Source organism: Columba livia, chromosome 2 (assembly GCF_036013475.1).
Source record: "Columba livia isolate bColLiv1 breed racing homer chromosome 2, bColLiv1.pat.W.v2, whole genome shotgun sequence".
In the NCBI taxonomy this organism is placed as follows: Eukaryota; Metazoa; Chordata; class Aves; order Columbiformes; family Columbidae; genus Columba; species Columba livia.
In genome coordinates, this window is record NC_088603.1 from 40,332,177 (window position 1) to 40,356,671 (window position 24,495).

General features: G+C 35.7%; 1 protein-coding gene and 1 long non-coding RNA gene across 5 annotated transcripts in view; both read right to left on the reverse strand.

The window, feature by feature from the left end:
- Positions 1-24,495, reverse strand: part of ZNF385D (zinc finger protein 385D) — a 428,245-nt gene that overhangs the window by 188,963 nt on the left and 214,787 nt on the right. The gene's annotated exons all lie outside the window — the stretch shown is intronic.
- The window catches only part of LOC135578468 (uncharacterized), a 40,270-nt gene continuing 18,371 nt past the window's right edge, over positions 2,597-24,495 (reverse strand). The window contains exon 2 of the long non-coding RNA XR_010470114.1: positions 2,597-23,571. This is a non-coding gene — a long non-coding RNA (uncharacterized LOC135578468). The remainder of the gene's footprint in view (positions 23,572-24,495) is intronic.

Genomic DNA, 24,495 nt, shown 5'->3' on the forward strand with positions numbered 1-24,495 from the left:
GATAACTTGAAAATGAGATGAGCCAGACATGCCACATAAAAAAAAAAAAAAAAATAAAAAAAAATTAAAAAAAAATCCAATGAGAGGACCTGTAGCACAGTTACTTTACTTTCTTTGCTCAGGAGGGAAGAGAAATGGGATTTGCTACAGTTCCTTCCCAAATATAAACATACCATATTTCTTGTTCCAGTTAACCTCTCCGTATGTCCCCTGTTGCTCTTCCCTAAACTGTACGTTAGAGATAACACACTGGACATGCTGTGCTGTGACTTCACCTCTAGCTTTGATGAGTGCAGAAAAAAAACTTACTATAATTCAAGGCATGATGAAAGAAACTTGACTTACCCTCTCATTTTCAGGTTTGCAGCCAGACACTTCGTAGAGGAGAAATTGCTACTTCCGCACAGTGGCACTACGAACCTCATGTGCACACTGACTTTCAGTAGGTCAAATGTTTTTTTTAAATTACTATTTTCACAAAAGGCCAAAAGACACTTAAATCTTGCTCCTATTCCTTATTTTCAGGTCTGATTATTTGGTTTGTATAAAGACGTTTTTGTATTTTATGCATTGAATCCTTTAACATGACAACCACCTGGTCTGAGCTTCATTTAGGTTAATCTTAGAAATGTAGAGTTCTAAAGGTGCATTTTTCTAGTGCAGGGGTGTCAAACTCATTTTTGCTGGGGGCCTCATCAGCCTCACAGTTGCCTTCAAAGGGCCAAATGCAATTTTAGGACTGTATCAATGTAACTACTCCTGCATTCATGCAGTCCTAAAATTGCACTTGGCCCTTTGAAGGCAACCACGAGGCTGATGTGGCCCCCGGTGAAAATAGGAGCTTGACACCCCTGGTCTAGTGTTAGCTGGAGACAGTATTTCCACAAGATACTCTAGGCATCGCTAGGGCTTTAACTACCATTAAGCAGAACAAAGAATGGAAGAAAGAAAGAGTCAACAAGCAGATATAATAACAAGTCCTGCATAAATTACTTCCTATACTAGATAGCTGGGGGGAAACCTTTTTTTTTTTTTTTTTTTTTTAGGCCATATAATAGTCATCATTGTGTGTGGTCTGGGACCCTGACAGTTAATTAGATTCCAAAGGTTGTTTATAGCTTTTATCCCATTTTATTCCTCCTCTTTCCTTGTCACTTGCCTTTGGACATCTATGGAATTCTTGAAGTTAAAAATGGAAACAAAAGTCTACCTATATTTGGTGTGTTATAACCAAACTGTAACTTGCTCTTCTCTATCAAAATATCAGCTACTAGGAACAGCAGCTATCATTTCTGAAAAAGAACAACTAAAACATCAAGGACATTTTAAGGTGCCATTGAAGTAATTTTAAAGAGAAGGAAAAAAAACCAAAAAAAACAGAACTTTAGTACTCTCTAATTTATATTGTGACCCTGAGGCTATTTTAGCAGAGAACAACAGGAAGGTACTCATCAATCTAAATGGGAATAGGACAGGACTCCAGGGAAGGTTCCAAATTCTATGTGGTTTTTATATTCAATCAAAGTGAAGTCTTCCATTTTTGTAATAAAATATACATAATATGTTTTCAAATAATACTAAATATCATATGCATATATACTGAAGATAAGAAAGCAAACCATTATGAATGCAAAAGTGAATGGACTTATATCTCAAAAAGCAATTAAAATAAATTCTTCACTCCTAACAGTGACTCAACTCAATGACATATTTTTCCACCTAGATCTTCCAACTACATTATGTTTGCATTATAGAGCTTGGTTGCAAAAAGTCATGAAAAGCTCACTGAACTTGAATTATGCTAAACCATGGATTTGGGAAAAAGTGCCTTCATTAGACTATTTCCAGTTTTCAGATAAAGCAAGATTTAAAACTCAGCTAGTATAATTGGCAAATAATTATTTAGACTGAGTATCCAAGGAAACCCTGCTAGTAATCTAAGGCCAGCACCCTCATAACACTGAAGTCTTCCACTACAAAGCCTGTAATAAGGATCTATTTGTTTGACACAACAGTACTTAAAACAAATGGGCAACCTTAAACAGAAAATAGTCCCTAAACTTTTAATCCTGCTCAGATACACATCCTCATCCATTCTCAGGCTTTACTACTCCTAAAACAGCACTTAATCCAACATTACCAACAATACTGTATTATTTACTCCTAAATTACTATCTATTGTTTTCTCCTACATCTTCCCCTCTAGCCCCACATGTGTGATTAACTTGGTATTGCTAGAAATTTCATTTTACTATATTTATTTATTAAAAAGCAATTAAACTCAAAGAAATACTCTGAAATTACTACCTTTATCTTGTAAATATGTTTTTATTTTAAACAAGTATTATGAATAAAGAAGTATTCTGTTATATTTTATGAAGAACAATAGGACCTCATAAAATAAACACATCAAGCTAAAGACTTGTACAATTTGAAAGGCCTGTCCTTTTCTAATATTCTGCTCTGGAAGAAGTCACCTTATTTCTAGACCATAATGATTTATTTGTTTTGCTAGGATTAAGAGCTTATTTTCCAGATAGCATGACTTCTGAAAACAGAAACCATTTTTAAATGACAAAAAAACCCTTTTTAAAAAAAAAAATAAAATAAAAAAAAGAGCATTGCAAATAGCTTTAAAGCATCATAATAAATTACTACTCTTGAGTTAAAAAATATTCTGACACTTTCAAAACAAAATATTTAGCCTTTCCATTATAAAATAACTAGAAAAGCTTTCCAAGCATTTTTAAAGATAATTCTTCTAAAATACCTTTCTCAGCCTATCATTATTTTCTGTTTTACTGATTCAAACTAATATTAAGAAATTGCTTAGAGGAGACAATGTGCTCCAGTTTTCTCGCAAGTTCTCATGTCCATATCTTGTATGTCTAGGCATCATGACTTTTATTTTGAAAGGGCCTCATTTTACTCATTGTGAGGAAAAGTAAACTTACACTCTGTGCTTGTAGAAGTATCAATCAGCACAAAATTTCAGTAAAACCCAGACTGTAGGAATTTTAGGGAACCTCTGTTGGAAGTATTTCACATTTCCTACTCTAGGGTGCCAGCTTTGTCAACTATTGTCCAACTGAAGTAGAGCCTGAACGGTGGCCCATTTGCCGTTTGCAGACCACCACCAGACATTCCCCTCACTGTCTGGAGACCTCAAAGCAGGAGCCAGAGAGAAACTGCTTGAAGGCTTCTCATGTCTGTGTACTTCTCAGCATTCTGGGAGGGCTCCTTAGGAAATCTCATACTCAGTATAAATCCCACTAAAATGAAGTTGTAGGGTCTCCAGGGCATTTGAAATCTGGATCTCAATTGGTCTGCTGGATCCTCTCATTAAGGAACACAAGGAATAATCTGTATTAGATGTTCAAGACCATTTTATTCAGAACATAGAATCATGTGTTTTAAATTATGAATATGAGCTGTCAATCTTTTTCTTATGAGTGATTTAGATCACGTAAACAACAGAGGATGTCATAATCATGTTACACACTCACTGTATCGATGGCAGTGGTGAGAAATGAAAGTCAAAGCACAGACACTGGTGCAACCATTTGTTCAGAAGATTCAATTACCGCTTCCATACAGAACTTGATTCACTACCATTTCTGAAACGGTTTCCTATTTTTACAGCTCAAAATTTATGGGAAGGAGCTTTTGCTTTTCGCTAAATGGATCTGAACTGGTAGACTTCCTGTCACTTAAAAAGCATGCAGTCAAAGGCACTGTTTAAGCAACAGACACTTTCAAATAAATAATGCAAAGCACTCGAAGCTACCAGTGTAGTTGGCAGAGACAACATACTGTTTATGTATCCTGTCTGGCTTGACTCAGTGAACATATTAGACTCCATATGCAGTCCAGGCAAATAAAGCAAACATGGAATTATAGTCATACCTCACGACAGTTTTTCTTTATGGAAACAAACATAATATTTTTGCAATATTTATCGCTTGGGTAGTTACCTCCTATACCTCATTAAACAATGAAGGCAAAATAAAGCTAATATTGAATTAGTTAAGCTATGGTGATGATTACTTAAGCTGGTATCACCGCCTCTCTCAAGACTGCTCTCTTTGCCGAATCACAAGATCTTTCTAAATTGAACTAAGAGACTGTATAAATGCCACTTTTATAACAAAACTGTTGTTGTAGCTTTCAGGTATTACAACAATTGGCAATAGAAGCTTAGCCACTTTTGAGAAAATAAAGCAGACCCTGTTTGCTTAATACTTCACATGCTACTCTGATCGAGAGGCAGGTTGTACAACCAGTGTGGAAATCCCACACTTATCTTCTTGCCCATAAATGCTACAGGTAAGCTCTTTTTAAAAAAACTCACCTGTGCCTTCAGACTTACAAGCTTGTGTTCATAACACCAAGACAAATGCATCTGCATACACAGAATCATGAAATAACACAAGTATAATAGCATCATGCAGGATGAAGAATCATGCCACTGTGGACATATGGAGTATTATTTGTGTATTAATCATTTAAAAGTGAGAGGTAAAATACAGTATCTAACCACAAAGGTTTTTTGTCTGTGGTCAAATCAAGTTCATGTCACCCTAATTTGTATCCTATTAGATTAAATAGAGTTTGCTCTTTTTAAGGCTAAGTAACCTAAATGTGCAAGGAAAAATAAAACCAGAAGTAAGCATTGACTAATAACCATTGAGCAACAAAGCAGCATGTGAATTATTCAAGATCAAAAACGTATGTGCAGTAAAAGGTGACATAACATTCTGATAATTGCCCAGGAGGCATAAATTCCAATTTTCTCCAGACAATACAAAAATTTGGTTGAATCAACAAAAGTTATGCATGCAGGATAACACATTTAAATTTAGAGTTCTTGTTCCATAATTCAAAAGTGGAAAGAATAGCAATTTATTTGCGTATAGCCAAGTTTTCTTGTTACATTTCTAACCCTTGTAAGGCTCAGAACTGTCCCCCTGCATGTCACAGATCAGAGTTCCTCTGCCATTTAATTAGATTAAGGAAGAATATGCCTGTGTAGGAATGGAAGCAGAGGGAGAGTAAGTGCATTTCCAACAACAGTATGTTTCCCAGGGTCTAACTGTGACCATGGTGTGAATGTAACACTGGATCATCAGAACAGCCACTTTATAGGACTGGAATAAGACCACAGGGCATGACTTCAAGGAAGGAGATTATAGTCTTGTTAATACTAGGTGAGGAGACTGAGAATCAGTACAAACTCTATCCTAGAATTTTCCTAAAGGCAGATAAAACTGCCTTTTCACTTTGCTGCTGTTCATATAGTAGTTGAACAGGGTAATTTCTTCTCTATAAGAGCAGCTGGGATGGCAGAAGAGCATGAAGACTCATCTAATCAAATCTGTTTCCTGTGAAGCTTTGGCATAATTCTGGCCTAAGTGGTTATCTATCATCAGTAACTTTGCATCACATATCAGGTCAAAGGCATCTTGTCCTAGAGAGAAGACAACATGAACTACCACAATGCTACATAGAAATTCTTTACCATCTTACTTCATAGATGTGCCAACAGGATCAAAATTCACTTAGATTTGAATTGAGATGAATACTTGGAATATGTTTCAACTACTTATCTTTGATGCTAAGAGGACAGATTCCAGTGAGAAGTGGTACAATAATACAACCAAATTATAATGGAGTAGACTGTGGTCAACATCAGTTGTTTTTTGACAGCAGGTACCCACAATTCACACTTCTGCCTCCATCAGCAGAAAGGGAGCACCACTCATTGGGACTTAAGTTGTCTCCTGCATAGGAGTGTGAAACCACACACTGGAAATTATTGCCCTGCTCCTGAAAATTCATTCATTTTCATCCCACAATAACTTAAATGTCTCATTCAGTTCACACACAAGACTGAATGTTTTCCTTAGTTGAGGAAAAAAAAAAAAAAAAAGGCATAATAAATAAGTGTGGTGTCCAACCCTGGAAGTTCTCAAGAACCAAATAAAACTCTGAGAAACCCAGTCAGATCTCATAGCTGACCCTGCTTTCAGACAGAGATTGGACTAGAGACCTCCTGAAGTGTCTTCCAAGCTGAATTATCCTTAAAAATGAATAGATATCATGTTGGGAGGGGAAGGGGGAGGATGTTCAATCAGATATAATTGTCTTGTATATTATTTGTGTTGAAGTCAGAAAATATTTAAAAATTAATATGGCAGATGTCCTTAGAAATGAACTATTTTTTAGATGAAACTGAATCATTAAGGCAACTACATCTGCTCTTTCTACTTCTTTAATCTCATCATGTCTTGCTTTAAATTAGTGTAATTGTCTGTGGTAGAAAATTTGTCCTAGTACGTGCACACAAGTCAAATCCCAGTCAGAAACTCCTCTGTACAGCAGATGAATATTCATCATGAATGCATTTATGAAGCAACTATTCACAAATATTTGTTTCCCAAGGTGAGTCTCAAGAACCCCCTACCTGCTACAGTTGGGAAATATCTCCATTTCAAGACTTGTTTGTATTGCATCATTTGATAAGGCAGTGGCAGGACCCACCTCCATAGAGAAGCTATTGCAAAATACTGTTAGTCCTTTCAACACACAGCAACTCCTGTGCCAACACCTTCCCACATGCAGGATGACTGTCTGCAGCAGAATCTTTGCCCACTTTTAAATCAGCGGAGTATATTCCTGAAGTTTCACAAGGCTCTTCCTCCTAAGCATGGTGGTAACTCATGCACTCCCCAAACACTCCACTCTCCTGCTCCTTTTGACTCCATCAGGAGACCCTGAGAGCAAAACACCACGGGAGGTGCAGCCTCCCAGGTGAGACCCAGAGCCCTTCTGCATCCACGATAAGGAGTCTCTCAGCACACCCGAGTACACACATTTGTGCCTAAGTTTGCACTGCAAAGTCAAACAGCCAGGCCTAAACCACAGGTAAAAGACGAGATGCTTAAGCAATCAAACAGAGATGAGATGTGGCTCCATCCAGCTCAGGCAGAAGGATGTTGATTTACTAACTTGGCCTTGAAAATAACGAGCCAGGAATCTCAAAGAAGTGAGACCTCGGTCTTCATCCTCACACAAGGGTGCATTATGTAAAAGTTTTCTTCATAAAAAGTAGTAATATTCTACTCAAAATAGTAACTATGAGTAGCAAAAGTCTTGGGATAGTTTCAATGAGTAAATGATAAAGCATCCTTGTTTAGGGAACCAACGACCATGGAGCATTTTGGATGTGTTCATAGAAATACTCTCCAATCTTCTTGTTAGCACTGATCATTTTGCCTTCTTTGATGCTCATTAAATCTATTCTGATTCTTCATGGAGTTTGGTTTAATAGATAATAATATATCAGCTGAAATGCTAAGAGGATTCCATATCAGCTCACTCAAGAGCAAAAATTCAAGCTTTTGTGAAGTGGAGCTATTGCACAGTGAAACATTAGCCCAACAACACAGAAAAATAAATAATTTATGTCATGTTATACATTTAATCTACAATGAAGTAATACAATAGCAGGAAGATGGGAGACAACAGATTTGTGCCATAAGCATTATATATCATTCTGTCATGTAAGCCATTTATCCATGTACATTATTCACAGCTATTCCTCTCCATGCATTTTTAATTGTTTTGTTTACATGATAAAATGTGACTTTCAGCTTGAACTAAGACACAAAAGTAAATCTTTATATGATCCATAATTAAAATGAGCAAAATTTGTAGCAATGACAGCTATCAGTGAAGGGTAATGGTTCAGTTGAAAAAAATCAATCAGGTGAAAAATTAACTAGCTATTAAAAAGAAATAACTTAGCACTATTGGTAAATTCAAAGCAGCAGCTGAAGTCTTCTTTGCAATCAAATGAAAAACAAGTAGGATATTTTCCTATAATATTCAAAGTTACATACTGTTGTTTTGATATCCTCTCCCTGACTGCCATGCCCAGTGTAAATCCTTCAGTTTTTATTTGACTCAGTTTGAGAAACTGGCAGAACATGAGGATATTAAGTACACAAACAGTAAAATGAAAAATAAAATAAAATTGATAACTTTAGACTTACACCACAATTTTGTATTCACCCTAAACCTTACAACAGTCTGACTTGTACAGAGAAAAATGATTACTAGATATTAAAGACTTCACAAATTACCATTATATAGCTTCTTCTCAAAGCCCAGAGCAAGGAATGGTTCCCATACTGAGAATCTTCAATTTTTCAAGGCAAACCTCCAGCCACAGTATTGAATTATGGCTTAAACTCTGATCTTTTCAACTCATCCACAGGAGATGAAGATATATTCACAAAAGCTATCTAGAAATTTTCATGCAGTTATTTTCCAGTGGAAACAAAGCCATTTCTGCAAGGCCACCATTTTCAGAAGGACAAGTCTCATTTCATGATGAGAGAAACTTAAATTAGAACTATTTCCTAACCAGAGAGGAGGTTCTTGCCAATGTAATAGTTGTACAGCCTGCAAAACCATTTGATGTATCTTCTCTTGTAGGCAAGTTCATAAGGAGTTCTGCCTGAGGTAGAAGACAATAAGGAGGCAGGCTCTCTCACCTCTTTTCTCACTTGGTCTTCTACTGCCTGTGACACAAGCTTATGTGCAGGTCAGAAGACTGGAGAAATTATACAGAAACTGTGAAGTGTCAATAGCTTAAAAAATACATACATGAATAAAAACTCTAGTCACAACCTGCTAAGACCAAAAAGTCCATTTTAATTCTTGATTTATTTTCTGTTAATCTTTTTATGTTGAAGCAACATATTTGTCCTTTTTTAATAAGCTTGCAAAAAAAAAAAAAAAACACAAACAACAAATGAAACCAACAAACTTTCTGCATTTTAAAAGAGCTAGTTTTATTCTCTGGGTGATACCAATACTCATATTATCAGGCCTTTCTACAGCATTTAGCAACAAGAATCACCTATACCCCTGTGTTGCTTTCACAAAGACCATCCAGATGAATAGAAAATCATTGCACAGGCCCTTTCACTCACATGAAACCCAGACGTTTATTATTGTCACTTCTGCATCCCTGCAGCTGTCAAATGAGAAGCAGCAAAAAGTTCTGCTTTCTCTCTTGTTATTCAGTCCCTAGCAGAAGTGGCTAAAAAAGCTGATGAGGCAACACAAACTGGAAAACAAGCAGATTACAGATAATACCTAGCCTTACCTATTACACACAAAAAAATTTACTCAGTGTCTGGCAAAATCAGAAGTTCAAGGAGCCTTGAAATAGGTTAAAGAAGAAAAGAAATAAAAAAATATCCATTACCATTGGAAAGAGTCACTTAAAGGGAATTTCCTAATCAAGGTATTCCTTACCAACAAAGAATATCTCCTTGTAGAATAATAAGACAATTCATAGCTTCGGAGAATTTGTATGTTTTTGTTTCTTTTACTCACACTGCCATTGGTTTGGTGCGTAATTATAGGTCAAACAAATTTTTGCTTTTGTCTAGGGCTGATCAGATGGTTTTGCCCCTTTTAATACAACTGGAATTGGCAAGCAATGCTGGTAATCACTGCTTTCACGTTTAATTATTGCAACTCATCTAGGAATGCAGCCACAGAGCCTGAAAACATTCCAACTTGTACAAAAACCTGTCTGCTTAGCAACAGGGATACAACGAACAGGATCATTTGAGTGCTTGTGCTGGTTTAGGCTGGGATAGTGTTAATTTTTTTTCATATTATAATAGATAGTATGAGGCTATGTTCTGGATTTGTGCTGAAAACAGTGTTGTTTACACAGGGATGTTTTCATTATTGCTGAGCAGGGCATACACAGAGTCAAGGCCTTTTCTGCTTCTCACCTTACCCCACCAGCCAGGAGACTGGGAGTAAACAAGAAACAGGGAGGAGACACAACCAGGACAGCTGACCACAATTGAACAAAGGGATATTCCATACCATATGATGTCATGCTCAGCATGTAAAGCTGGGAGAAGAAGGAAGGAAGGGACATTCAGAATGACAGCATTTGTCTTTCTAAGTAACCATTACACGTGATGAAGTCCGGCTGTCCTGGAGATGGCTGAACACCCGCCAGCACATGGGAAGTGGTGAATAAAACCCCTGTTTTGCTTTACTTGTGTGTGGCTTTTGCTTTACCTATTAAACTGTCTTTATCTCAGTTCACAAGTTTTCTTACTTTTCTGATTCCCTCTCCCATCCCACTGACGGCTGGGGAGGGGGAATGAGCAAGCAGCTGCGTGGTACTTAGTTGCTGGCTGGGTTTAAATGAAGACAGTGCTTCTCTTGCTGCTCTTGCTCTCTACTGAACTAAGAATCCAGTCTGTCTATGCAAAGACTCCACAGAGACTGTAACTGCCACAAGAGCTGGACCCATGCAATTCTTTTTCAGAAGACATAAAAGCTAGTTAAGATTTAAGTACCACCTAAACCCAATGAATTAACCTTCATTATTTACTTTATTTATACACAGAGAAGATGCCCATCTATAAATCAGCAGACAAACAAATAGAAACAAAAGTCTCCAAAGCATAACTATGAATTGCTTTTACTACAGAAAGAAAATACAGCACTTTCATTATGAAGTATTTGCCAATATGTCAGCACTGACACACACCTATATGTTGATGTCATCATATTCTCAACTACATACAAAAAAATTATATTCAAGACAAATAAAAAACCACTTTTATTTTGTCTCCGCTCATGCATTATGTTGTTTTCCACAGACAAGAAAGTGTTTGCATTTGTTTAATGTGATAAACTCACTTAATTTACACATAGCTACGTCATACATAGACTTTCTTCTAAGTTGTGCAATATCGCAACATGGCATGAGACTTTTGTTATCAGTTAGTATCTGATTACAGCAAGGTGTGAAACTGCTGTGACCAGTTACGAAATCTTTACATCTCTTCTATCCACACCTTACTCCCCTCTCCCAAAAGCTCTCTGCAAGCCAGTTAAGAGTAACTAGCTCATAAAAGCAAGATTAGTTGTTTTTTTTTTGTTTGTTTGTTTTTTTCCTAGATTCTTCATGTATTTAATTCAGGTGTGTAATTCCCATCTCCTCTTTGCATGTGCTTGGAATCTGCTTTTAAATTCCAAGGGAAATACTGGCAAGAAAAATCAAATATTGTTCATCACCATTAAAATCAGAAGAGTTTTTTTGTCTTTGCACATATTAAAGCATTGTGTACAATCCATGAAACTCAATACACATCTTCATCTGATTTGACACCTACCAACAATGAACATGAAACTCTTCTTCTCTATTCTGTGGGAAATGTGATCACAAGCCAATAATTTACAACACCCGAAAGCAGACAAATAAAGGTTCTTCATATTCTCCTAACAGTAAAGTCCTAACTAACAAAGTTACTGTGAAACAAAGGACCAGAAAGGAGTTTATAGGGGGTTCAAATAACACCTCAAAATAGTGATTGCAGGGAAAGGAGACACTACCACATAAGCCAGTTCTTTCAAATTTGCAGTTATTTCCCCAACCCATTCCTCAGAAAACTCCTCTATGTCACCATTTCAAAGGTCGTAATAGTTTACATGTTCTTCTTCTTGATATATTTTCCTATTTTTAATTTTCAGTTCCTGGCCAATTTTAGCTGTCAGTCAGACAACAAGCAATAGCCCTTTGCAAAAAGGGGATACAAATTCATAACAGCAACTACAGCCTTTAAATAGTGCTTACCTACAACAAAGGACTTCAATCAAGACTGAAAATAACAGGTTCATCATTAATTCTCTACTCTCTGTAACAACCCCAACCATTGCCACTCTCCAGGTAAACCTCTACTCAGAAATTTTAGAGAGATAATCATGCTGTAACATACCTCCTTTTTCTTTAACAGGACCACATCACACTTTCATCATCCAGTATCTTTTCTAATCCCACCGTCACTGTTTCTTTTAACAATCTCAAAAACACACAGCTGATGCTAATCCACACAGAATAACTGTGAAACCTACAGCTTTATTAATCCCATCATGTGAAAAAGGTACCCACACAAACTAATTTATTTCTGTGAAGCCAAAAAATCTTCTGGGGTGGGGTGAGGTAATGTGAGAAAAGCTTCCCACAGACTTCAGATTAGCATCAGGATATCCTTTCCTAAATAGTACTTTTTCTGTAGTTGAACAGTGTCTATCAAAACCTGAACAGTTAATATTTGCACCTGAATTATGAAATAGTTACTGCTAGCAATGGGCCTGTCTGAAATGCTTCTTAAAAGGCAGTTTTCAGGTACTTTAGAAGACATGCTTCTGAGTCTCAAGTAAAATTCCAGGATTGTCACGTTCTTGTTTAAATTTCAGTTCAAGAAAGCTGTTCGGCTTTAACTTAACATCTCTCTGAACAATGTCAAGAACATCACAAAGTGCCAAACCAACTAGAGCTGCAAGAAGCTGATAAGAGAGAGATATGACTTTCATATAAAAATCAAGCTGGAAATCAATAGGAGAGCCTGGATTTAAACTGAAAGTCATTTTTATAGCTCAGCTGTTAATATCAGTGGGAGCCTGGAAGCTTACTGCCATGTGCTTACTCGGGATAAGCTCTGAGACTCGTTTCTTGCATGCCTTCACCATCTTCTCCTGGCTTGCACTCAAGTGTAGAGATTATAACTAATAGTTTGCTTGGACATGGGACCAAGTTTTCCCCTACGCCTACAGTTACTTTGCTCTAGCTGAAAGCACCAACCATAACATCAACAGCTTTGGCAGCAGCAAAGTGGAAATTCCTCAGGCGTGGCAGACTGACAGAGCTCCTTCTCCCACCACAAAGGCACCCAGCAGATGACAACTCACTCACATATTTATTCTGCACAGCAGGTGCCAAGCAACAAGGAACCACACTCTGCAAATGCAGTTTAAGGCACTCCAAAGTATTCTCTGAACTATATGAGGGGTCAATGTAGAAGAAATAATTACTTTTAACTTGTTCCTCCTCTGCATCCTTGCAACTGCTCCTGAGAGATGCAGGGCACAAGTAAGAATAAGATTAATCACATATTCTTATTTCCATTATACTATTACGTATATTCTATTATTTCACCAGCTCTTCACAAGACAGCACCTTGACATTAGCTGCAGATTGCAAATAATTTGAAATTCTTCTCACCTCAGGCTTTTAATGAAATAGTTGGGTACTTACATAAGTGCGTGTGACGCTTTGGGCAGTTTAAACATTTGGCTCAAGGACACTCATATCTCCAAAGAGCTTTATATCATCCCTGTGTTTGCAAGTCAGCAAAGGTTATCTCACAGTGTAAAATAAGCAGTATCTTTCTTTTTGCATCAACATAGGTGACCAGCAAATTCTTCTGCAACACTAAAACTAATACAATTATACAGGTTCAAAGCAACTATTAGCAGAATTTAGGTTTCCAACAGAGTGGCAATGATTTGGGTTTTCTGTGCAGATTTTCACTGTATTCACGTATACATTTTATTTGAAAGAAGTTATTGGACTCTTAGGAATTCAAGATAAGTGCTGAATCAAATTCATTCAAGCCAGTTTGAGGTACTTACTACAAGCCCTGTTTTAATTTTTTACTTCTGGTGGAACTGAATGTTTAATTTATGTTTAATTTACATTTTTCAGGTAAACAAGATGCGAGAACATACATATCCTACATGTCAGATAGGTATTCTGGAAGACAGTCTGTCCATCATAATCAATTACAATTGCCTCATGGTCCTACAACTCTGTTGTAGAACCATCTGTATGTAAAGATGATCAAAACTAACATAACACGATGCATAAATACAATTTTTAATGATTTCTAAAATATAAATAAACTAGAGAAAGAAAAATCTGTGTTATAATAAATTATTTGGCTCCAATGCCGTATTTTACATGTTGAGTTTGTCAGTATGCATTTTGTTTTAATTCACTTGCTTTTGCAACAGGCCTTTTCAAGCTTTGCTGTATAAAGATGATTTTTCTGGCCCAAGGAGATCAGTTTGCACAATCAACAACAATATCCTAGAGGTGAACCAGAAGACACTACATGTGAAATCAAATTCAATAACAGTATCACAACACAAAGCTCCAGATCCACAAATGACTTCTTTTCAGAGTATGCTGGAAATGCAGATGAAGCAAATACCTCTATGTGATCTAAAGCAGATTACCGCACTATGTGCTCAAAAATTGCAACAGAAATCAGTCTCGCCAGTTCCCTATGGGACACTGTTGCTTTCATTTACCGAAAGTCAATTTACACAAATAGAATGAAGAGAGGTGTACATCGAACCTGGAGTTAACTTGCTATCCTACTGTGCAATCATTAATTACTCAAATACCTAACGATGCATGCATGGCACAAAAAAATGCAATTTTAGCCAAGCATTCACGGTGTGTATTGTATTCCAGTCATCATCAAACAGCATCTTTTCTACTCTCACAGTACATCTGCGCAAATCATGAGGTGGAAAGTGAATTATAAAAGGTGACTAGTTAAATCCCAGCTATGTTATTATACTAGGGCTGAATCTCCTTTTGGCACTTGAGATTTGTCTGTACACCAAAGTAAGGTTTAAGACGACTAGATGCAAAAGAATTTCCCAAAACTATGCAGCTAACGAACAAAGTTAAGTAGTTGTCAACATTAAAGTGACCTAAAGAATAGTCATGTTAGGAATTATAATAAAAAGGTCAAGTTTACCAACATGATTATTGTTACTCTGTTACAGTGGTGTTTAAAGACACCAGGCAAGACCAGGTAGTGGTTGAAACACAGAAAGAATAGGTTCCCTATCACAGACCCCATGACGCTGAGGTTCAGGATTGCTTTAAAAATTGTCTGGATGCAAGTGGCTGCAATTGTTTGGAATCAGATGACATGACACATCAAAGGAGGGTGAAATACTGTATTTTTTTGCATTGGTAATGAACTGGCTGAGAAGGGAACAAATTATAGGTTCCTGCTGAGGTATACACATGCTGATGATAGAGGAGATTTGCGTTAGTTGCCTAACGTCACCTGGGAAACATGAATTAGATTCAGGAATGTATACCAGGTCATTATACACACAAGAGTATTTTATTATGTTATTTATAGAATTTGGAATTCTATATTAAGGAAAAAGTTAAATCTCTCGCACTGCACAGATTTACCTCACAAAGACGCATCTGACACTGCATCGCTTTTCCATAATGTATGCTACTGGCTTGTTCTTATCTCTTCCTTCAGTCTGATAAGGAAAACACATTAGCAAGCTGACTAATCGCTTTGCTCCCTTTCATTTTCTAGTTGCCGTGTATTCCCTCAATATGTAAGTGGTTGAGGTACAAAACACTAGAGAAATGCATGCAGTTCTAAGTAATCACTCTATTTTTTCTGTAAGTTTTTATAATTAAAAAAGAAGTCTAAATCTTTATTCTGCTTTACATTGTATTACTTACTTCATCGTCAATAATCATATTACAGCATTACATTGTTTCTGTTAGTTGTTATACTCATTGTTATGGTAAACGTGAAAAATGATGGTAACCCAAGCAGTACTTTTTTGGGCTATTAACTGCTTGTCCTTCTGGACCACTGAGATTTGGCCTATGCTTGGGACATCAATCTGGGGAAGGTACTTGGATCTCCTTTTCATGAGATCCACAGCACAGAGAGGGGACACTAATTTGTATCCATGTTACAGTAAATGAGGAGTCAGAAGAGAAGCTGCTACCACAGCAGGACCCAAGAGCTGGAAGCAACTCTGGGTCTTCCCACTTGGACTCATCCTGTACCATGGCTGCTTCAAACAGGGTCAGGGTTTCCATGACCATGCTACTGCCCTCCTTGTGTTCCATTTCCTCAGTGCGTCAGAAGAACACTGCCTCAAAATACATTAATTTCTGTTTCTCAAATACTGTGTAAATATGTACATATCCATGCTTTTTAATTTTTCTCCACAAAGATTAAGACTTTAGTTCTGTGACACTTGGACAGTGTCCTACTTTAGGTTCATCGTCAGAATGTGATCTCCTTTGCTTAGGTGTGTATGTGTGTGTGTTAATAAAAATTTGGAGCTTTATACTGTCTTTAATATACTTTAAGATAATAAATCTTATTACCCCTATTTAGAAATGTGGAAGATGAGACAGAGAAATAATATGATTCATTTAAAATATCACTGCAGATCCAAAAATACAACCCATGTCCTATGTACAAATTGGCCTAGCAGGGAATTAGAAAACTGGTTTAAATAAAACGAGGCATTCTTTAGGTATTCTGCCCTAAATATGATCTTCACAGTACCTGTGCTCTTTTAGTTTTTATCTTTTAAAGTACTATTTTTTTTTTCCTGATTACTTTCTTCCATATTCTGACTTGGTAATGACAGATAAAGATATATACTAGCTAATCTAAGAAGTGCTAGAAATTTCATGAAAGAAATCATCCCCTTATTTTTTTCATGGATTTAAAACTAAATCATTCAAAGCAAGAAAAGAATAAACGGTAATCATCACCCAGGTAATCTTTACTGCTTAGAAATTTTTTTGATTAGCCAATTACTAGTTATGTGCCAGGCACAGGCAATGACATTTAATTGTCTGTATGTATGTACTGATACTATATATCTATTTATATATATATACACACACACACACATGCATATATTGATGTAATCTTTTTTCTTCTCTAGAAGCCTGTGATATGCATCTAGAGGATTTTTCACCTGCCTCTGATAACATAACTTTTAGCTGTTAATCTGTATAATTTACCAAGTAAAAAAGCCAGCTTTATTTTTAATATGTTTTCTTAGAAAAAGTGGCGCAATCACTTTCTCACACAAAATTTGCACTGTTCTTGTCACAGATTAAATATGTGGCACTCCTGAGGAGAAAATATTAGCTATTCAAATGTTAAAATGACCTTCAGGTCAGCTATGTTGATCTGCCATTACACCACTTAGATAAAACTCACTGGTTTTTCTTGTTTGAATTTCACTCACGCCCATAAAATTTCTTATTTATAAATGTGCTAGTAAAATTATTAATAGCCAGTATTTGCTTAAGTTCATTTTTTTTTTCCCTTTTTTTTCCCACTCCACTGTGCTTATCAGCTTAGCTAAAATCTGGCAAATATTGTGCTACAGTATCTATTATCAGAGAACAGGAATGTGCTTTTCAGATTTTATGAAGGTATTTCCTCTCCTTCCCTACCCTCCTTCCCCCACTAAAGACATTTCTGTCATTCCGGGATTTCTGCTTTCAAGCTTCAAAGAAACTCTGTGTTCCCTCTAAGCTAGTTATAAAAATATCCACACTTACTTTTGGAGGATCTGTACCAAATGTATCTTTAATATAAAATCTCTTCAATAACTGACAAACATTATTTAACTAACTATTGATTAGTATTACAGATTAATAATACAACTAAGCAAAGGTAAATCCCCTTAGGTTAACTCTGATGATACAAACAAGTGTTTGTATCAAAAAAATATTAAAGCCGCCATGAAATAGTGGGAGAGTTTTCTGTATTAAAATGCTGTATTTAAAAAAATACAGTAATCAACAGCAGGAATATCAGTCTTCAGAAACAGTTCAATATAGCAATATTTAATATTAGTGACATTAATGTGAGAGTTTGGGGCTTTTTTTCTTTATTGTGCAGAAACCATGTTAATGCATAAAAATAATCAAAGCAAAGTCTTTGTGTCTTTCTGACAGAACATATTCAGGAGGAAAAAAAAAAAAAAGAAGAAGCAGAGAGTGCAGCAAAATTAATCTTTTAAATGATACCATTTTGACTGAATTACAAAATACGATACTGAACATAGGGAAAGCATTTTCTTGGTTATGAAGTAAATACAACGTGTGTGGAAAAAAACCTAATTAGACCTTTAAGGAAAATAAAGGAAATTGAACAGCTCTGAAACTTATTTTTGACTGAAGTATCTTCTTTGAACATTGATCTGGACAACAGCAAGACATAATTTCTTTAGCTCCTTTCAAACTTCATTAGGAAATCTTCTATGCTCAATACAGAAAAGCTGGGCTTTCTTCACAGCTTTGGGAGTTTTTTTTTCCACTGGCCTGCTATCAAGATTTCACAGGGAAATGCAGGCATTAGGAAGGATTCAGTGTGTTACTCTGGATATTACTACAGGTGGGGTCTTACTCCAGTGCTGGATTTTGTTTCCTCTTATTCCCCAAATACGCTTTATCTAGACAGAGAAGTGGAGGCTCCCAGTCCTCTACCCACTGCAACAAAAGGGACCTCACCACTAAGGAAATTACAGATGTCCAAATCATACAACTATCGAAGCGAAGACCTGTTTAGTCCAACCAGGAGAGCCCTATTAGGCAGAACAGGGAGTGACAAGAACTAAAATATCAAATATACACAAATGAGCTTACTGACACAAGTAAACAAGAACATTAAAATATTTCCACTCTTCAGCACAGCATCTTACCTCTTAAAAAAAAAAAAAAATTTTGAGAAGTGCAAACACTAATACATTATTTAACATGCTGCAGCCTAACATATTTTGTGGCCCTTATTTTTTAGAAATGCAAGTCCCCAAACACATGTACAGATATTTTAATACATGTGTACATATAAAATCAATAGAAAAGAAACTCTATCTGAAATTTAACATTCAAAAAGCAAACAAAAACTGCCTGACTATATTTGCTAATGAGCGTGGGAAATATTGGGCTTTACATGACTGTGGACATGCTTGAGGGAAAAGCTTTCCAGTCACTTTTACTTTCCATGGAGACTTTCACATAATTTGTGTTTTAAGTAGTTAGGATATAAAAACATAGTCTTTTCCAAGCCTACGATTAATTCTTTTCCTTCACGTTTGGGTAAAAGTTCAATAAAGTTCTTCTCCAATGTAAATCTGAGAGTAATATGATTACTTTTCAAGGCAAGAGGTAAAGTTGACTAACACTCATGCATTTTCCTTAACATCACCATGATCCCTACCTAAAATGAAGTATCACTTGCAAACTTAACAGAAGAATGCAACTAAGTATTTACATGGCTGTGGAACCAATCCATAGTACACCCATAAATATGGTGATTTATGTATTAGAGCACTTTAACACTAGAACTCCTGCATGCTTTTTTAGATACCAATACATTTCCCTGTGATAGCCTGACCACTGTTCATATTTACCTGTATATATATGCATGTGCATGTATGCATTTTCACATGCACACAAACACACACAAAGATCTTTACTGTACCACCAAGCAGCTGTTGACCATTCATGTCACTCACAAAGACTTATAATAGTTTTTTTTACTCTGTTTCCATACAAAATGGTAAAGATTAGTTCCTAAGTTGAAAAACAAAACCAAAACAACCAAACAAATATACTAACAAACAACATAAAAAACCAAACCAACCAACCAACCACTAAGTAAAAATTCCAGGTTATTCCAGTTAAATGGGTCTGAGCTGTTAAAAAAAAATAGAAGTGGTACAACTATAGATTGAGACAGAGGTAGAAATCTCAAAATATTTTCAAAATACTTCAATGAGATGTAAGAAAGTAAGTAACTGCTACTATTTTTATTACACTAAAAGTGCTGTAGGTAGGAACACTGTATATTGATTAAAATATTGAGTCTAATCTGTACACCAAAAGCAATGAGCAGAAAAGCAAGTAAGAACGAATTATGTTTTAGTTGCACAATCTGAAGCATTGTGCACTACAAAGCCCATAACTATAAAGTATGATTTAATTTGAGTTCTTACAGGTAAGATATGGAATCCTTATAATTTTTCACAATGAAGAGAGAGATCATGTGAGACCAGTGATATTATCAAGTCCATTCATGCTTGAAGATGTATTGTATTAGTGGACACAAAACTCCTCAAAAATTTATCATGAAAATTGCCAGCCCAGTTGGTAATTTCAGAGGAAAATGAAGTAGTATATCACTATGAAAACTAAACTCTCTTCCTCAACTATAAAAATCAAACTCCTAGTCAGGACTAAGGTTCATCACCTACTTGGCATATTGATCACTAGTACATTTTGCCAATATTAAGTATAAAGAAAAAAAAAATAATATAAAGAATTCTTCTGTTTCAAGTTGTGATAGCTTATTTCAATGTAATTTTCCCTGGTGGAAAGTTTTATTTTTTCAAAGCCATGGAAGAACTCTGTGGTGATTTCTGTAATTTCGTTTTAATACATTTAACATGAGCATATTGAGGCACTAATTACAAACCTTCCATTTACACGTTCACTTTTTGCAACAATAGTTGGATTCTTTTTTGTAATTTAACTTCAAAAGATTACATAGTCATCCTGGAATAATCATGGAGCTGACTGTTCAAAGTCTGAAAATTTTTAACTAACACCTCCCTGAAGGCCCTGTTAAATAAGATATGATCCTTTAATAAAATTCATCTTAAAGTGTATCAAATATCTTCTGATTTTGTTTTATACTTGTTAATATTATCCCATAGCATACGATCACCTCTAATCCAGTAAGGTTACTCACATGCAACCTGTATGCTGATCTGAAGAATAAAACACAGCTACATACTTACTGTTTGGTTAATTTAGAGGAATTTCTAGGTATTGGGTTTCTTTGACTGGAAAAGTTTCTAGCTGAGATAGAATTTAGCTGTCTGTGATGAGAAATAAGTGTGCAGAGATTTAAGCTGTGCCCGACAGACATTTTACACAAAAATACTACTTCTGTAATGGACAATAATAAGCATAATTGCTCTGATGTGTCATGAACTCAGACATAAAAGCCCCAAATACAGTGTTATCTAACAGTAGGGCCATTATTTCATTCTTTTTTGTTTTCAATTTTAAAAATCATTCTTTCAGCTCAAAAACCCATTGCCTAATGGATATAGTCCTTACTAAGAAAATCTAAGTTTATCTGGTATTGGGAGCACATTGTAATAAAATGAAATTAATAAAGCTACATGTGCCACATCAGGGTTTTATGTCTAACTGCCTTTTAATGCATATGTATGCATTAAAAAGAAAGGTGACTGACCCAAGCCACAGAACATCATGCTCATATCAAGTTACTGAACAGGAAAAATGTGAAAATCTCTGATAATAAGGAGGATTTTTCTTCTTTTATGAGATGTGAACTCTTCTCTAATTCTTCTAGTTCAGATGAGTGTTAGTGGTTAAAGCACATGACTGACTAGGATTCAGGTCTACTGGGTGATAATCCTGGCTTAACTACAAAATTAGCAAATTTTGTGCCTCACTTTATCATCTCTACCATGGTTGCATAGTACGGCATTTGTTATCTGCCTCACAGCAGTGTGGCAGCGATTAATTAGTTAGTGTTTTAAATTATTCCAGTGTTTAAAATCTCTAATGAGTGTAAGTGGCAACTGCAACTACTAATTATCCTGGCAAACATGCACTGATTTAACTGTTCACCTGAAAATTGCTCAGCTTCAGTAGGCTGACAATTTTTACTTGTCCAAAAAGTATATTCCAATAAACCTGCAGAAGACTGTACATATAATGCATTATATCTAATGCAAGTAAAAAGCAATCCTTTTAATATTACAATTCATTGTAGCCAGTATACAAATTTAATTGTCATCTTTATATGATATATTTGATGCCGAGGACAACAACGATAAAACTCCCCAAAATAACAGTAACTACATCCACCTTAAACTCTCTAGAAAACAAGCAAACAAACAAAAAAAAACCAAAAAAACACCTAAGCTTGATTTTAGAGATCAAAACTGAAACAAGAAATTTGTATATTTGACTTATAAGGTACAATGTGCATAGATGTTTTTTCACACAGCCATAATTCAATATGGTTTAGTATGGTCTAAAACTGGTCAATCATTTCTCATTCTGGATCTATCCAAATATCTCTCTGCCCCAAGACACAAAGAATCTCAAAAATTCTGTTGATTTCAATCTTGCCATGAATTCTTGACATTACGGCACAAGTAAAAGCCATGTCAGATCCTGACAGCAAACAGTTTCGTAAATGAAACGTGAGCATTATCATTTCGGTTTATGTCTGCTCGAAAGATGTAAAAGCATTCCTCAAGAGAAAACAACATTACAAAAGTGAAGATAATCCCTTAGGAATGCTAAAGAGAACCAAGCAAGCCAGTTGTCTAGAACATTTTTGGTATATTTAGCAGAATCTATACTGTCTGTATACACCAAAGTTCTGTGAAGATGTGTTGTGTGTACATTGTGTTAGTGGTCACATTTGCACAGGCAGACATTTAAGCAATTGGATGCAAGAAATACACAGCTTTTCATCTGTTACGCCTCTTTAGGTAAAGGTGATACTTTGTTGTTAGCGTTGTAAAACCCTTCCCTTTCCGAAGACAGACAAATACATAAAAATATTCATACATACTCAAGAGAGAGTTATATATAAGCCTCCAGAAAAAGCAAAAACCTATATGACACAATACAAACCTGGCAGGCATTAAACTGTGCTTCTTGCAAGCAGAATTTTCTCTTTCCCTGTGCCATCTCATAGCTTCTGTGGTGGAAGAGAAAATGGGGGAAACAATGCAAATCTTACTAGGAAATGTTTTTACTGACTGGGACGTACATAACATCTAAGGCCACGTGTAGACTGCACATGTGCTCACCTATATGTTTCATGAGTCTTTATTTATTATAATTAGCATAACAATACTAACAGCTTGATCTTACAAGCCTATACACACATCAGTATTCCATTCCAATAATGACAGAGGACTATTCACCTAAATGCAGTTTTTCTAAAACAGGCATGCTGTTTAGAAACACAAACATTTTCCTTTCACCTGAGACAGAATAAGTAGATTGGGTCTCAATTATTTATATGCTTTTGGATTTATCATATTTTCATCTTAATAATTTATCAGATTTCCACCAAATCTATATTTACCTGTTTTAACTGTACTTTATAATGAATAAGTCTCACATCCATTTCTGAATCTTTCATTTCTCTCCCTCCTATTTATTAATCCCTTTTACTAATGAAAATTAGGATGCTCAAAGTGAAGTTGAGTAATTCCAGGTAAAAATCCAATACCACGGTTCAGTTACAACACAGCAAGGCAAAGTGTTCAATTTATTTGCTTCACTATGTGGATATTGCACGTTAGTTCTTTTTTTATCTAAACATTTACAGAAACAGGGGTTTGGTGCTCGTGTTTTCTGTGCCCTAATAAATTTTAAATGTGTTTGTATTTCTCAAGCAACCTTTTCTTAGGTGCCTCTGAGATAATCACATTCCTCCCCATCTCCACGATTACCTCTAGACCTTTCTGTTTCAGCACAAACATTTTTCATGTTTTTCCTCTTAGGGAATAGATTATTCTAATCATCTTCCTCTTGCATTTCTCCAAGCAGTCTTCATACCACTTCAGAGTTTAATCATACAAATAAAATTGATGGAGTCTACTTATGGCAAATCTACCAAGGTCTTATGTTTAAATCAATGTGACTAATGCAGGAGAATGTAATATAAATTTAAAACTTCTACACTTTCAAAGTACTACCTTGCTTCTTTGTGCGTATTCAAAATTTTAGAATATTCATCCATAAGAAGAGGTTTTCCATTGCTTTAACAGGTACTGGATATTATTCTTCCTGTCAATGACCTATAAAAGAGATTAATTTAAGAATCTTGTCCTAATTTACCATTCTAAAAGAAGAAAAAATTGTTGTGCATTTTAAAGCTTTCAAAATCTAGGGTTTAAGAAAAACATTTTAACGAGAAAATAGTGCCTACCTGCAACTTTACTTATATTTGTGTAAGCAATAAAAATAGCCCCATAGCACTATAAAGTCTCTACACTTGAAAACTTACAGTTTCAGACTGAAGATACTGCAAGACCAACATATACAACAGAGCTAGTAAGGAATTTGCTACAGAGAAACAAGGAGGTTTTAGTTCACAAATGGCGTAGCTGACTCCTAAAGGTAAACAAGCTTTATAACAGGAAAGGAAACAGGAACAATTACTATTACATTAAAAGCTAGATAAAGGCTTTGGCATATACATTCTATAATACCGAAAGAAAAAAAAAAAATGACATTCAGGATAAAATGACCGCCTAAACAGCACACCAATGATCTGGCCAGAAAAAACACACATGTTCCCATTAGTGCAGTAACGTATGGAGTTTTGCAGCATATGAGGCTGCAGCTGGAGCACTGTACTTGTCAGCTTTGTGTCTGGAAGCTTTTCTGCCCTCTTTCTGTGTAGCTATAGGTGCTGACCCTACTGCTGCAAGAAGAAGATAAGCAAAATGTTTTAATCCTTACATTAATTATTGAAATTCATACTGTAAACAAATATTTTAAGAAACTAAGTTATTCTAAGTAGTTTTATTTGCCCTCATTCCCCTGTTACACTATTTGATGCAGTGTGTAACTGTGTATTGTTTCTAATGCAAGGGAACTTTTTAAGGCAAAATTAATGCATTATGCATGGCTACTACAGTGGGACAGGGCACAGTCACACTTCATGTGTTAGCAAGATGGGAGAATAATTCCATATAGCATTTCAGAACAGAAAAGCA